The sequence below is a fragment of the Pristiophorus japonicus genome, unplaced genomic scaffold (genome assembly GCF_044704955.1).
Source record: "Pristiophorus japonicus isolate sPriJap1 unplaced genomic scaffold, sPriJap1.hap1 HAP1_SCAFFOLD_46, whole genome shotgun sequence".
Taxonomy (NCBI): Eukaryota; Metazoa; Chordata; class Chondrichthyes; family Pristiophoridae; genus Pristiophorus; species Pristiophorus japonicus.
This window is the reverse complement of record NW_027254363.1, coordinates 1782540-1800396: the sequence shown is the minus strand read 5'-3', so window position 1 is coordinate 1800396 and position 17857 is coordinate 1782540.

Here is a 17857-nt window from a genome sequence, read left to right as displayed (position 1 = left end):
CATCATTCTACACATTATTCAACACATCTTGCTCCTCATCATTCTACAACATCATTCTACACATCATTCTTCGCATCATTCCACAGATCATCATTCTACACATCATTCATTCTGCACATCATTCTTCACATCATTCTACACATCATTCTACACATCATTCTAAACATCATTCATTCTACCCATCATTCTACGTTGTATTCATTCTACACAACATTCTAAACATCAATCATTCTATACATCATTCTACACATCATTCTGCACATCATTCTACACATCATTAATTCTGCACATCATTCTACACATCATTATACACATCATTCTACCCGTCATTCTACACGTCATTCTACAAATCATTCATTCTACACGTCATTCTATACATCATTCTGCAATTCATTCCACACATCATTCATTCTACACATTAATATACATCTCATTCTACACACCATTCTACACATCATTCTACACATAATTAATTCTACACATCATTCCACACATCATTCTACATATGATTGTACACATCATTCTACACATCATTCTACACATCATTCTACACATCATTCATTCTACACATCTTTCGACTCATCACTCCACACATCATTCTACACGTCATTTTGCACATCATTCATTCTGCACATCATTCTACACATCACTCTGCACATCATTTCACACATCATTCTACACTTCATTCTACACATCATACTACACATCATTCATTCTAAGCATCATTCAACACATCATTCTGAACATCATTCTGCACATCAATCTGCACAGCATTCTACACATCATTGATTCCACACATCATTCTACACATCATTCTGCACACCATTCTGCACATCATACTGGAAATCATTCTATACTTCATTCTCCACATCATTCTACACATCAATCTACATGTCATTCTACACATCATTCATTCTACACATCATTCTACACATCATGCTACACATCATTCTACACAGCATTCATTCTACACATCATTTATTCTACACATCATTCTCCACATGATTCAACACTTCATTCTACCCTACATTCTTCACATCATTCTACACATTTTTCCACACATCATTCTGCACAACCTTCGACACATCCTTCTCCACATCATTCTACACATCATTCGAAACTTCATTCTACACAACATTCTAAACATCAATCATTCTACACAGAATTCTACACATCATTCGACACATCATTCTACACATCATTCATTCTACACATCATTTTACGCATCTTTCTACACGTCATTCTGCACATCATTCATTCTCCATATCATTAATTCTACACATTGTTCTATATCTCATTATACACATCATTCTAACCGTCATTCTACACATCATTCTACAAATCATTCATTCGACACGTCATTCTATACATCAATCTGCAATTCATTCCATACATCATTCATTCTACACATCAATATACACATCATTCTACACACCATTCTGCATATGATTGTACGCATCATTCTACACATCATTCTACACTATATTCTGCACATCATTCATTCTGCACATCATTCTGCACATCACTATGCACATCATTCCACACATTATTCTACACATCATTCTCCACATCATTCCACACATCAATCTACACTATATTCTGCACATCATTCATTCTGCACATCATTCTGCACGTCACTCTACCCATCATTCATTTTACACATCATTCTACACATCATTCTACACATCATTCATTCTACACATCATTCTTCACATCATGCTCCACATCATTCTACAACATCATTCTACACAACATTCTATGCATAATTCTACAAATCGTTCATTCTACACATCATTCTACATATCATTCTACACTTCATTCTAAACATCATTCTATACATCTTTATACACATCATTCTACACTTCATTCGGCACATTCAATACATCATTCTACACATCATTCATTCTAAACATCATCATTCTACACATCATTCTACATATCATGCTCCACATCATTCTACAACATCATTCTACACATCATTCTTCGCATCATTCCACAGATCATCATTCTACACATCATTCATTCTGCACATCATTCTTCACATCATTCTGCACATCATTCTGCACATCACTCTGCACATCATTCCACATATCATTCTACATATCATTCTCCACATCATTTTACACATCAATCTACACGTCATTCTGCACATCATTCATTCTGCACATCATTCTGCACATCATTCATTCTACACATCATTCTACACATCATTCTGCACGTCATTCTACACATCATTAATTCTACACATCATATTACACGTCATTATACACATCATTCTACCGGTCATTCTACACATCTTTCTACAAATCATTCATTCTACACGTCATTCTATACATCATTCTGCAATTCATTCCACAAATCGTTCATTCTAACCTTCAATATACACATCATTCTACACACCATTCTACACATCAGTCTGTACATAATTCATTCTACACATCATTCTACACATCAATCTATATATGATTGTACAAATCATTCTACACATCATTCTACACATCATTTTACACATGATTCATTCTACACATATTTCGACTCATCACTCCACACATTATTCTACACGTCATTTTGCACGTCATACATTCTGCACATCATTCTACACATCACTCTGCACATCATTTCACATATCATTCTGCACTTCATTCTGCACATCATACAACACATCATTCATTCTGAGCATCATTCAACACATCATTCTAAACTTCATTCTACACATCATTCTACACAGACATCAACTCATCATTCTGAATAATATTCTGTATATCATTCTGCACGGCATTCTACACATCATTGATTCCATACATCATTCTACACATAATTCTGCACATCATTCTGGATATCATTCTACACATCATTCTCCACATCATTCTACACATCAATCTACATGTCATTCTACACATCATTCATTCTACACATCATTCTACACATCTTGCTACACATCATTCTACACAGCATTCATTCTACACATCATTCTACACATCATTCATTCTACACATCATTCTCTACATGATTCGACACTTCATTCTACACTTCATTCTACACATCTATCTACACATTTTTCCAACATCATTCTGCACATCCTTCTACACATCATTCTACACATCATTCTACACTTCATTCATTCTACTCATCATTCTGCACATCATTCTACACATCATTCGAAACTTCATTCTACACAACATTCTAAACATCAATCATTCTACACAGAATTCTACACATCATTATACACATCATTCTACACATCATTCATTCTACACATCATTCTACGCATTATTCTACACGTCATTCTGCACATCATTCATTCTCCATATCATTAATTCTACACATCATTCTACATCTCATTATACACATCATTCGAACCGTCATGCTACACAACATTCTACAAATCATTCATTCGACACGTCATTCTATACATCAATCTGCAATTCATTCCATAGATCATTTATTCTACATATCAATATACACATCATTCTACACACCATTCTGCACAGCATTCTACACATAGTTAATTCTACACATCATTCTACACATCCTTCTGCACATGATTAATTCTACAAATCTTTCGACACTTCATTCTACACATCATTCTACACGTCATTCTGCACATCATTCATTCTACACATCATTCTGCACATCACTCTGCACATCATTCCACATATCATTCTACACATCATTTTCCACATCATTCTACACATCAATCCACACGTCATTCTGCACATCATTCATTCTGCACATAATTTTGCACATCATTCTACACGTCATTCTACACAACATTCTAAACTTCAATCATCCTACACTGAATTATACACATCATTCTACACATCATTATACACATCATTCTACGCATCATTCTACACATCATTCTGCACATCATTCATTCTCCATATCATTAATTCTACACATCATTCTACATCTCATTATACACATCATTCGTACCGTCATTCTACACAACATTCTACAAATCAATCATTCGACACGTCATTCTATACATCAATCTGCAATTCATTCCATACATCATTTATTCTACATATCAATATACACATCATTCTACACACCATTCTGCACATCATTCTACACATAGTTAATTCTACACATCATTCTACACATCGTTCTGCACATCATTCATTCTACACATCATTCTGCACATCACTCTGCACATCATTCCACATATCATTCTACACATCATTCTCCACATCATTTTACACATCAATCTACACGTCATTCTGCACATCATTCATTCTGCACATCATTCTGCACATCATTCTACACGTCATTCTACACAACATTCTAAACATCAATCCTTCTACACAGAATTCTACACATCATTCTACACATCATTCTACACATCATTCATTCCACACATCATTCTGCACATCACTCTGCACATCATTCCACACATGATTCTACACATCATTTTCCTCATCATTACACACATTAATCTACACGTCATTCTGCACATCATTCATTCTGCACATCATTCTGGACATCATTCTACATATCATTCATTTTACACATCATTCTACACATCATTCTACACATCATTCATACTACACATAATTCTAAACATCATTCTACACATCATTCTATGCATAATTCTACAAATCGTTCATTCTGCACATCATTCTACATATCATTCTACTCTTCATTCTGCACATCGTTCATTCCACACATCAATCTACACATCATTCGACACATCATATTGCACATCATTCTGCACATCATTCATTCTACACATCATTCTACACATCATGCTACACTTAATTAATTCTACACATCTTTCAACACATTATTCTAAACATCATCATTTTGCACTTCATTCTACACGTCATTCTACACATCATTCATTCTACACATCATTCTTCACATCATTCTAAACATCATTCTATACATCTCTATACACATCATTCTACACATCATTCGGCACATTCAATACATCATTCTCCACATCATTCATTCTAAACATCATCATTCTACACATCATTCAACACATCTTGCTCCTCATCATTCTACAACATCATTCTACACATCATTCTTCGCATCATTCCACAGATCATCATTCTACACATCATTCATTCTGCACATCATTCTTCACATCATTCTACACATCATTCTACACATCATTCTAAACATCATTCATGCTACCCATCATTCTACATTTTATTCATTCTACACAATATTCTAAACATCAATCATTCTATACATCATTCTACACATCATTCTGCACATCATTCTACACATCATTAATTCTGCACATCATTCTACACATCATTATACACATCATTCTACCCGTCATTCTAAACGTCATTCTACAAATCATTCATTCTACACGTCATTTTATACATCATTCTGCAATTCATTCCATACATCAATCATTCTACACATCAATATACGCATTATTCTACACACCATTCTGTACATCATTCCACACATAATTCATTCTACACATCATTCTACACATCATTCTACACATCATTAATTCTACAAATCTTCCGACACATCATTCTACACATCATTCTGCACGTCATTCTGCACATCATTCATTCTACACATCATTCTGCACATCACTCTGCACATCATTCCACATATCATTCGACACATCATTCTCCACATCATTCGACAAATCAATCTACACTTTATTCTGCACATCATTCATTCTGCACATCATTCTGCACCTCATTCTGCACATTATTCATTCCACACATAATTCTGCACATCATTCTACACATCATTCATTCTACACCTCATTGTACACATCATTGTACCCGTCATTCTACACATCATTCCACAAATCATTCATTCTACACGTCATTCTATACATCATTCTGCAATTCATTCCACACATCGTTCATTCTACACATCAATATACACATCATTCTACACACCATTCTGCATATCATTCTACACATAATTCAGTCGATACATCCTTCTACACATCATTCGACACATCATTCTACATACGATTGCACGCAACATTCTACACATCATTCTACACATCATTCTACTCATCATTCATTCTGCACATCTTTCGACACATCATTCTACACATCATTCTACACGTCATTCTGCACATATTTCATTCCACACATCATTCTGCACATCACTCTGCACAGCATTCCACACATGATTCCACACATCATTCTCCAAATCATTCCACACATCAATCTACAAGTCATTCTGCATATCATTCATTCTGCACATCATTCTGCACATCATTCTACACATCATTCATTCTACACATCATTCTACACATCATTCTACACATCATTCATTCTACACATAATTCTAATCATCATTCTACACATCATTATATGCATAATTCTACAAATCATTAATTCTACACATCATTCTACATGTCATTCTACACTTCTTTCTACACATCGTTCATTCTACACATCAATCTACACATCATTCTACATATCATACTGCACATCATTCTACTCCTCATTCATTCTACACATCAATCTACACATCGTTCTGCACATCATTCTACACTTCAATCATTCTACACATCTTTCGACACATCATTCTACGCATGATTCTATACATCATTCTACACATCATTCATTCCACACATCAATACACACATCATTCTACACACCATTCTGCATATCATTCTACACATCATTCATTCTACACATTATTCGACACATGATTCTACATATGATTGTACACATCATTCTACACATCATTCTACACGTCATTCTACACTTTTTTCATTCGACACATCATTCTGTACATCATTCTACACATCATTCGGCAAATCATTCGACACATCATTCCACACAGCATTCTACACATCATTCATTCTACACATCATTCTGCGCATCATTCTGCACATCATTCCACACGTCATTCAGCACCTCATTCATTCTACGTTTCATTCTAAACATCGTTGTACACGTCATTATACACATCATTCTGCACATAATTCTACACAACATTCATACTACACATCATTCTACACATCATTCTGCACATCATTCGACGCATACTTCTACAAATAATTCATTTAGCACATCATTCTAAACATGATACTACACTTCATTCTACACAACATTCATTCTACACATCAATCAACACATCATTCTACACAGCTTTCTACACATGATTCTGCACATCATTCATTCTACACATCAATCTACACATCGTTCTACACATCATTCCACAAATCATTCTACACATCATTCTACACTTCATTCATTCTACACATCTTTCGACACATCATTCTACACATGATTTCACACATCATTCTGCACATCATACAAACTACACATCATTCTACACATCATTCTACACATCTTTCTACACATGATTCTACACATCCTTCATTCTACACATCAATCTACACATCGTTCTACACATCATTCCACAAATCATTCTACACATCATTCTACACTTCATTCATTCTACACATCTTTCGACATATCATTCTACACATGATTTCACACATCATTTTGCACATCATACAAACTACACATCATTCTGCACATCATTCTACACATAATTAAGTCTACACATCCTTGTACACATCATTCGACACATCATTCTACATACGATTGCACGCAACATTCTACACATCATTCTACACATCACTCTACACGTCATTCTGCACATATTTCATTCCACACATCATTCTGCACATCAGTCTGCACATCATTCCACACATGATTCTACACATCATTATCCACATCATTCCACACATCAATCTACACGTCATTCTGCACATCATTCTTTCTGCACATCATTCTGTACATCATTATACACGTAATTCATTCTACACATCATTCTACACATCATTCTACACATCATTCATTCTACACATAATTCTAAACATCATTCTACACATCATTCTATGCATAATTCTACAAATCATTCATTCTACACATCATTCTGCATGTCATTCTACACTTCATTCTACGCATCGTTCATTCTACACATCAATACACACATCATTCTACACATCATACTGCACATCATTCTACAAATCATTCATTCTACACATTATTCGACACATCATTCTACATATGATTGTAAACATCATTCCACACATCATTCTACACATCATTCATTCGACACATCATTCTACACATCATTCTGCACATCATTCCACACGTCATTCAGCACATCATTCATTCTACGCTTCATTCTAAACATCGTTGTAAACGTCATTATACACATCATTCTGCACATAATTCTACACAACATTCATACTACACATCATTCTACACATCATTCTGCAATCATTCGACGCATACTTCTACAAATAATGCATTTAGCACATCATTCTACACATGATACTACACTTCATTCTGCCCATTATTCATTCTACACATCAATCAACACATTATTCTACACATCTTTCTACACATGATTCTACACATCATTCATTCTACACATCAATCTACACATCGTTCTACACATCATTCTACACTTCATTCATTGAACACATCTTTCGACACATCATTCTACACATGATTTCACACATCATTCTGCACATCATACAAACTACACATCATTCTACACATCATTCTGCGCGTCATTCTGCACATCATTCGACACATCATTCTACACATAATTCATTCGACACGTCATTCTGCGCATCATTCTAAACATCATTCTACACATTATTCATTCTACACATCATTCTACACAACATTCATTCTGCATATCATTCTGCACATCATTCTAAACATTATTCAACGCGTCATTCAGCATTTCATTCATTCTACACATGATTCTCAACATCATTCTACACATCATTCCACACATCATTCTACACATTATTCAACGCGCCATTCAGCATGTCATTCATTCTACACATCATTCTCAACATTATTCTACACATCATTCTACACGTCATTCTACACATCATTCTACAGCTAATTCATTCTACACATCATTCTACACATCATTCTACACGTCATTGTACAAATCATTCATTCCACACATCATTCGACACATCATTCTACACATCCTCATTCTACACATAATTCTATACGTCATTCATCACGTCTTTCATTCCACAAATCAGTCTACACATCATTCATTCGACACATCATTTTACACATCATTCTCCACATCATTCTACAACATGCTTCTACACATCATTCTACACATCCTTCTACACATCATTCATTCTTCCCATCATTCTAAATAGCATTATGCACATTATTCAACACATCATTCTACACATCATGATTCTGCACATCATTCATTCTACACATCATTCTACACATCATTCTACACAACATTCATTCCACACATCATTCTACACATCATTCTGCACATCATTCTACGCATATTTCTACAAATAATTCATTCAACACATCATTCGAGACATGATACCACATTTCATTCGACACATCATTCATTCTACACATCAATCAACCCATCATTCTACACATCTTTCTACACATGATTCTACACACCATTCATTCTACACATCAATCGACACAGCGTTCGACACATCATTCCACAAATCATTCTACACATCATTCTACACTTTTATTCATTTTACACATCTTTTGACACGTCATTCTACACATGATTCCACACATCATTCTGCACATAATTCATACTACACATCATTCTACACATCATTCTACACATCATTCTACACATCATTCGACACATCATTCGACACATCATTCTACACTTAATTCATTCGTCACATCATTCTTCGCATCAGTCTATACTTCATTCTGCACATTATTCATTCTACACATCATTCTACACAACAATCATTCTATATATTCATTTTACACATCATTCTACACATTATTCAACGCGTCATTCACACGTCATTCATTCTACACAACTTTCTCAACATCATTCTACACATCATTCCACACATCATTCTACACATTATTCAACGCGTCATTCAGTGCGTCATTCATTTGACGCATTCTTCTAAACATAATTCTACACATCATTCTACACATCATTCTGCAGCTAATTGATTCTACACATCATTCCGCACATCATTCTCCACATCATTCTATACATCATTCATTCCACACATCATTCGACACATCATTCTACACATCGTCATTCTACACATAATTCTACAATTCATTCTACACGTCTTTCATTCTACACATCAGTCTACACATCAGAGAGGCAGCGGCCTATAAAAGGCTCAGCAGTCCGGGGAGCGTCGAGAGAGGCGGGAGTCGAGAGAGGCAGCGGCCTATAAAAGGCTCAGCAGTCCGGGGAGCGTCGAGAGATGCGGGAGTCGAGAGAGGCAGTGGCCTATAAAAGGCTCAGCAGTCCGGGGAGCGTCAAGAGAGACAGCGGCCTATAAAAGACTCAGCAGTCCGGGGAGCGTCGAGAGAGGCGGGAGTCGAAAGAGGCAGCGGCCTATAAAAGGCTCAGCAGTCCGTGGAGCGTCGAGCGAGGCGGGAGTCGAGAGAGACAGCGGCCTATAAAAGGCTCAGCAGTCCGGGGAGCGACGAGAGAGGCGGGAGTCGGGAGAGGCGGGACCGGTGCAGCTGCAGCGGGGAGAGGAGGCAAAAAAGAAGTAGAAAGAAATCAAAAGGTGACGTCACAACCAAGGGGGTAAGTGAGTGGTTTTGTTTTTTTTTCTTCTATATCAGTGAGTAAACTTTAACATTGTTGTTGCCAATTTAAGTGTATCTAAGGGTTAAGTCATGGCAGGAGAGCTTGGTCGGCTGTTATGCTCCTCCTGTATCATGTGGGAACTCAGGGACGACACCAGTGTCCCTGACGACTACATGTGCGGGAAGTGTATCCTCCTCAAGCTCCTGACGGTCCGCGTTACGGAGTTGGAGCTGAGGGTGGATTCACTCTGGAGCATCCACGATACTGAGAATGACGTGAGTAGCACGTGTAGCGAGTTGGTCGTACCGCAGGGAAAGGGTCCACAGCCAGATAGGGAATGGAAGACCAACAGGAAGAGCAGTGCAAGGAAGGTAGTGCAGGGGTCCCCTGTGGTCATCCCCCTGCAAAACAGATACACTGCTTTGGGTACTGTTGGGGGGATGACTCAACAGGGGAGAGCAGCAGCAGCCAACTTCATGGCACCGTGGCAGGCTCTGCTGCACAGGAGGGCAAGAAAAAGAGTGGGAGAGCGATAGTGAAAGGGGATTCAATTGTAAGGGGAATAGATAGGCGTTTCTTCGGCCGCAACCGAGACTCCAGGATGGTATGTTGCCTCCCTGGTGGAAGGGTCAAGGATGTCTCGGAGCGGGTGCAGGACATTCTAAAAAGGGAGGGAGATCAGCCAGTTGTCGTGGTGCACATTGGTACCAACGACATAGGTAAAAAAAAGGATGAGGTCCTACAAAATGAATTTAAGGAGCTAGGAGCTAAATTAAAAAGTAGGACCTCAAAAGTAGTAATCTCGGGATTGCTACCAGTGCCACGTGCTGGTCAGAGCAGGAATCGCAGGATAGCGCAGATGAATGCGTGGCCTGACCATTGGTGCAGCAGGGAGGGATTCAAATTCCTGGGGCATTGGAACCGGTTCTGGGGGAGGTGGGACCAGTACAAACCGGACGGTCTGCACCTGGGCAGGACCGGAACCAATGTCCCAGGGGGAGTGTTTGCTAGTGCTGTTGGGGAGGTGTTAAACTAATATGGCAGGGGGATGGGAACCAATGCAGGGAGACAGAGGGAAACAAAAAAGAGGCAAAAGACAGAAAGGAGTTGAGGAAAAGTGGAGGGCAGGGATACCCAAGGCAAAGAACAAAAAGGGCCATTGTACAGCAAAATTCTAAAAGGACAAAGGGTGTTAAAAGAACAAGCCTGAAGGCTTTGTGTCTTAATGCAAGGCGTATCCGCAATAAGGTGGATGATTTAACTGTGCAAATAGATGTTAACAAATATGATATGATTGGGATTACGGAGACGTGGCTCCAGGATGATCAGGGCTGGGAACTCAACATCCAGGGGTATTCAACATTCAAGGAAAGAAAGAAAAAAAGGAAAAGGAGGTGGGGTAGCATTGTTGGTTAAGGAGGAGATTAAGGCAATAGTTAGGAAGGACATTAGCTTGGATGATGAGGAATCTATATGGGTAGAGCTGCAGAACACCAAAGGGCAAAAAACGTTAGTGGGAGTTTTGTACAGACCTCCAAACAGTAGTAGTGATGTTGGGGAGGGCATCAAACAGGAAATTAGGGGTGCATGCAATAAAGGTGCAGCAGTTATAATGGGTGACTTTAATATGCACATAGATTGGGTTAACCAAACTGGAAGCAATACGGTTGAGGCGGATTTCCTGGAGTGCATAAGGGATGGTTTTTTAGACCAATATGTTGAGGAACCAACTAGGGGGGAGGCCATCTTAGACTGGGTGTTGTGTAATGAGCGAGGATTAATTAGCAATCTCGTTGTGCGAGGCCCCTTGGTGAATAGTGAGCATAATATGATGGAATTCTGCATTAGGATGGAGAATGAAACAGTTAATTCAGAGACCATGGTTCAGAACTTAAAGAAGGGTAACTTTGAAGGTATGAGGCGTGAATTGGCTAGGATAGATTGGCGAATGATACTTAAGGGGTTGACTGTGGATGGGCAATGGCAGACATTTAGAGACCGTATGGATGAACTACAACAATTTTACATTCCTGTCTGGCGTAAAAATAAAAAAGGGAAGATGAGTGGGCAAAGGCATGGCAGATGAAGTATAATGTGGATAAATGTGAGGTTATCCACTTTGGTGGTAAAAACAGAGAGACAGACTATTATCTGAATGGTGACAGATTAGGAAAAGGGGAGGTGCAAAGAGACCTGGGTGTCATGGTACATCAGCCATTGAAGGTTGGCATGCAGGTACAGCAGGCGGTTAAGAAAGCAAATGGCATGTTGGCCTTCCTAGCGAGGGTATTTGAGTACAGGGGCAGGGACGTGTTTCTACAGTTGTACAGGGCCTTGGTGAGGCCACACCTGGAGTATTGTGGACAGTTTTGGTCTCCTAACCTGAGGAAGGACATTCTTGCTATTGAGGGAGTGCTGCTTAGGTTCACCAGACTGATTCCCGGGATGGCGGGACTGAACTATCAAGAAGGACTGGATCAACTGGGCTTGTATTCACTGGAGTTCAGAAGAATGAGAGGGGACCTCATAGAAACGTTTAAGATTCTGAAGGGGTTAGACAGGTTGGATGCAGGAAGAATGTTCCCAATGTTGGGGAAGTCCAGAAGCAAGGGACACAGTCTAAGGATAAGGGGTAAGCCATTTAGGACCGAGTTGAGGAGGAACTTCTTCACCCAGAGAGTGGTGAACCTGTGGAATTCTCTGCCACAGAAAGTTGTTGAGGCCAATTCACTAAATATATTCAAAAAGGAGTTAGATGTAGTCCTTACTAATAGGGGGATCAAGTTGTATGGCGAGAAAGCAGGAATGTGGTACTGAAGTTGCATGTTCAGCCATGAACTCATTAAATGGCGGTGCAGGCTAGAAGGGCCGAATGGCCTACTCCTGCACCTATTTTCTATGTTTCTATGTTTCATTCATTCGACACATCATTCTGCACATCATTCTGCACATCATTGTACAACATGCTTCTACACATCATTCTACACATAATTCATTCTTCCCATCATTCGAAATAACTCTATGCACATCATTCTACACATCATACAACACATCATCATTCGACACATCATTCATTCTACACATCATTCTACACATCATTTTACACATCATTCTGCACATCATTCATTCTACACATCTTTCATTCCACACATCATTCTACTCTTCATTCTACACATCCTCATTCTACACGTCATTCATTCTGCACATCTATCTACACATCATTCTACACATCATTCTACACATCATTCTTCACATCATTCTGCACATCATTCGACACATTCGATAGATCATTATACACATCATTCTACACATCATCATTCTACACGTCATTCTACACATCATTCTACACATCGTTCAACACATCTTTCTACACATCATTCTACACATCATTCATTCTACACATCATTCGACACATCATTCTACACATCATTCATTCTACACATCATTCTACACATCATTCTGCACATCATTCTCCACATCATTCTACAACATCATTCTACACATTATTCGACACATCATTTCATTCATCATCATTCCACACATCATTCCACACATCATTCTACACATCATTCTACACATCATTCTACACATCATTCTACACATCATTCATTCTCCACATCATTCTCCACATCATTCTCCACATCATTCTACAACATCATTCCACAACACATTCCACACATCATCATTCTACACATCATTCTACACATCATTCGACACATTCGAATTATCATTATACACCTCATTCTACACATCATCATTCTGCACGTCATTCTACACCATTCGACACATAATTCTACACATCATTCCATGCATCATTCCACACATCATTCTACACATCATTCATTTTACACATCATTTTACACATCATTCTACATATCATTCATTCTGCACATCATTCTCCACATCATTTTCCACATCATTCTACAACTTCATTCTACACATCATTACAAACATCATCTTTCTACACCTCATTCTACACAACATTCTACACATCATTCATTCGACACATCATTCTACACATCATTCTCCACATCATTCTACAACATCCGTCTACACATCATTCTACACATCATTCTACACATCATTAATTCTTCCCATCATTCTAAATATCATTGTGCACATCATTCTACACATCATTCGACACTTCATCATTCGACACATCATTCATTCTACACATCATTCTACACATCGTTCTACTCATCATTCTACACATCATTCTTTCAACCCATCATTCTACACATTATTATATCCATCATTCGACATATCATTCTACACATCATTCTAAACAACAGTCATTTTAAGCATCATTCTGCACATCATTCTAACCAACAGTCATTTTAAGCATCATTCTGCACATCATTCTACACTTCATTCTTTACATCATTCATTCTGCACATCATTCTACACCTCATTCTCCACCTAATTCTACAGGTCATTATACACCTTATTCTACTCTTCATTCTATGCGTCATTCATTCTACACATCACTTGACACATCATTCTACACATCATTGATTCTGAACATCATTCTACACATCAATATAAACATCATTCTGCACATCATTGATTCTTAACATCATTCAACATATCATTCTACACATCAGTATACACATCATTCATTCTACACATCATTCTACACGTCCTTCTGCAGGTCTTTCTACACAGCATTCTACACATCATTCGACGCATCATTCGACGCATCATTCGACACATCAGTCGACACATCAATTACACATCATTCATTCTACAAATAATTCTACACATAATTCGACACTTCATTCCACACTTCCTTCTGCAGATCATTTTACTCATCATTCTACACACCATTCATTCTACATTTCATTCATTCTACACCTCATTCTACACATCGTTTTACACATCATTCTGCACATCATTCATTCTGCATATCATTTTACGTAACATTATACACATCATTCGATACATCAATCTACACATCAATCTACACATCATTCATTCTACACATCATTCTACACATCATTCTACACATCGTTCTACACATCATTCATTCTACACATCATGCTACACATCATTCGACGAATCATTCGACACTGCCTTCGACACATCTTTCTGCACATCAAACTATACATCATTCTACACGTCATGCTGCACGTGATTCATTCTACACATCATTCTGCACATCATTCTACACGTCATCATTCTGTAAATCATGCTGCACTTCATTCTACACATCATTCTACACATCATTCATTCAACCCAACGTTCTACACATCATTACACTTCATTCTTTATATCATTCATTCTGCACATCATTCTACACATCATTCTGCACCTCATTCTACACGTGATAAAACACATCATTCTGCACATCATTCTGCACATCATTCTACACATCATTCTACACATCATTCTACACTTCATCCTACACATCATTCATTCTACACATCATTCTACACATCATTCTACACATCATTCTACCCATCATTCTCCACCTCATTCATTCTGCACATCAGTCTGCACTTCATTCTTTACATCATTCATTCTAAACACAATTATACACATCATTCTACACGTCATGCCTCACATCATTCTACAATTCATTCTACACATCATTCATTCGACACATCAATCTACACATCATTCTACACATCATTCTGCACGTCATTCTACACATCATTTTACACAACATTCTACACCATTCTGCACATCATTCATTCGACACATCAATCTACTCATCATTTTACTCATCATTCTGCACATCATTCTACACATCATTCGTTCTGCACATCATTCTACACATCATTCTACACATGGTTTTACACATCATTCGATACACCATTCCACACATAATTTATTCCACCAATCATTCTTCACATCATTCTACATATCATTCTAGACATCATTCATTGTACACATCTTTCGACTCATCATTCTAAAAATCATTCATTCTACACATCATTCTTCACATCATTCAACACATCATTATACACATCATTGATTCTTAACATCATTCTACACATCATTATACAATTAATTCTACACATCATTCCACACATCATTCTACACATCATTCTGCACGTCATTATACACATCATTCATTCTACACATCATTCGACACATCATTCTTTCCACAGATCATTCTACACATCATTCTACACATCATTCTACACATCATTCTACACATCATTCTACACATCATTCTACCCACCTTGCATTCTACTCATCATTCAAAACATCATACTAAACTTCATTCGACACCTCATTCATTCATCACATCAATCTACACATCATTCAACACATCATTCTGCACATCATTCGAAACATCATTCTACACATCATGCATTGTACACATCTTTCGACACATCATTCTACACATTATTCTAGACATCATTCTCCACATCATTCATTCTACACATCATGCTAAACACCATTCTACACATCATTCTGCACGTCATGCCAAACATCATTCCACTCATCATTCTGCACATCATTATACACATCATTCTAGACATCATTCTACAAATCTTTCATTCGACATATCTTACTAAACATTATTCTACACATCATTCTTCACGTTATTCTACACATCATTCTACACATAATTATGCACATCATTCTACACATCATTCTACATATCATTCTGCACCTCCTTCGACATAACATCATTTTACACATTATTCTACACATCATTCTACACATCATTCTACACATCATTCTGCACATCATTCAACACATTATTCAACACATCATTCTACACATCAATTTACACATAATTCTAAATATCATTCCACACATTATACATGTCATTTTACACATCATTCATTCAACACATCAATGGAAACATCATTCCACACATCATTCTACACATCAGTCCATACTTCATTCTACACATCATTCTACACAACATTCTAAACATCAATCATTCTGCACATAATTCTGCACATAATTCTGTACATCATTCTACACATCATTCTACACATCATTCTCAACATCATTCAATCTACACATCATTCTACACATCATTCATTCTACACATCGTTCTGCACATCATTCTACACATCATTCGACACATCATTCCACATATCATTCATTCTGCACATAATTTTACACATCATTCTGAACATCATTCTACACATCATTCATTCTGCACATCATGATACACATCATTCTAAAACATCATTCTCCACATCATTCATTCTACACATCATTCCACACTTCATTCTACACATCATTCTTTCTGCACATCATTCTACACATCATTCTTCACGTCCTTCGACACATCATTTTACTCATAATTCTGCATAACATTCTACACACC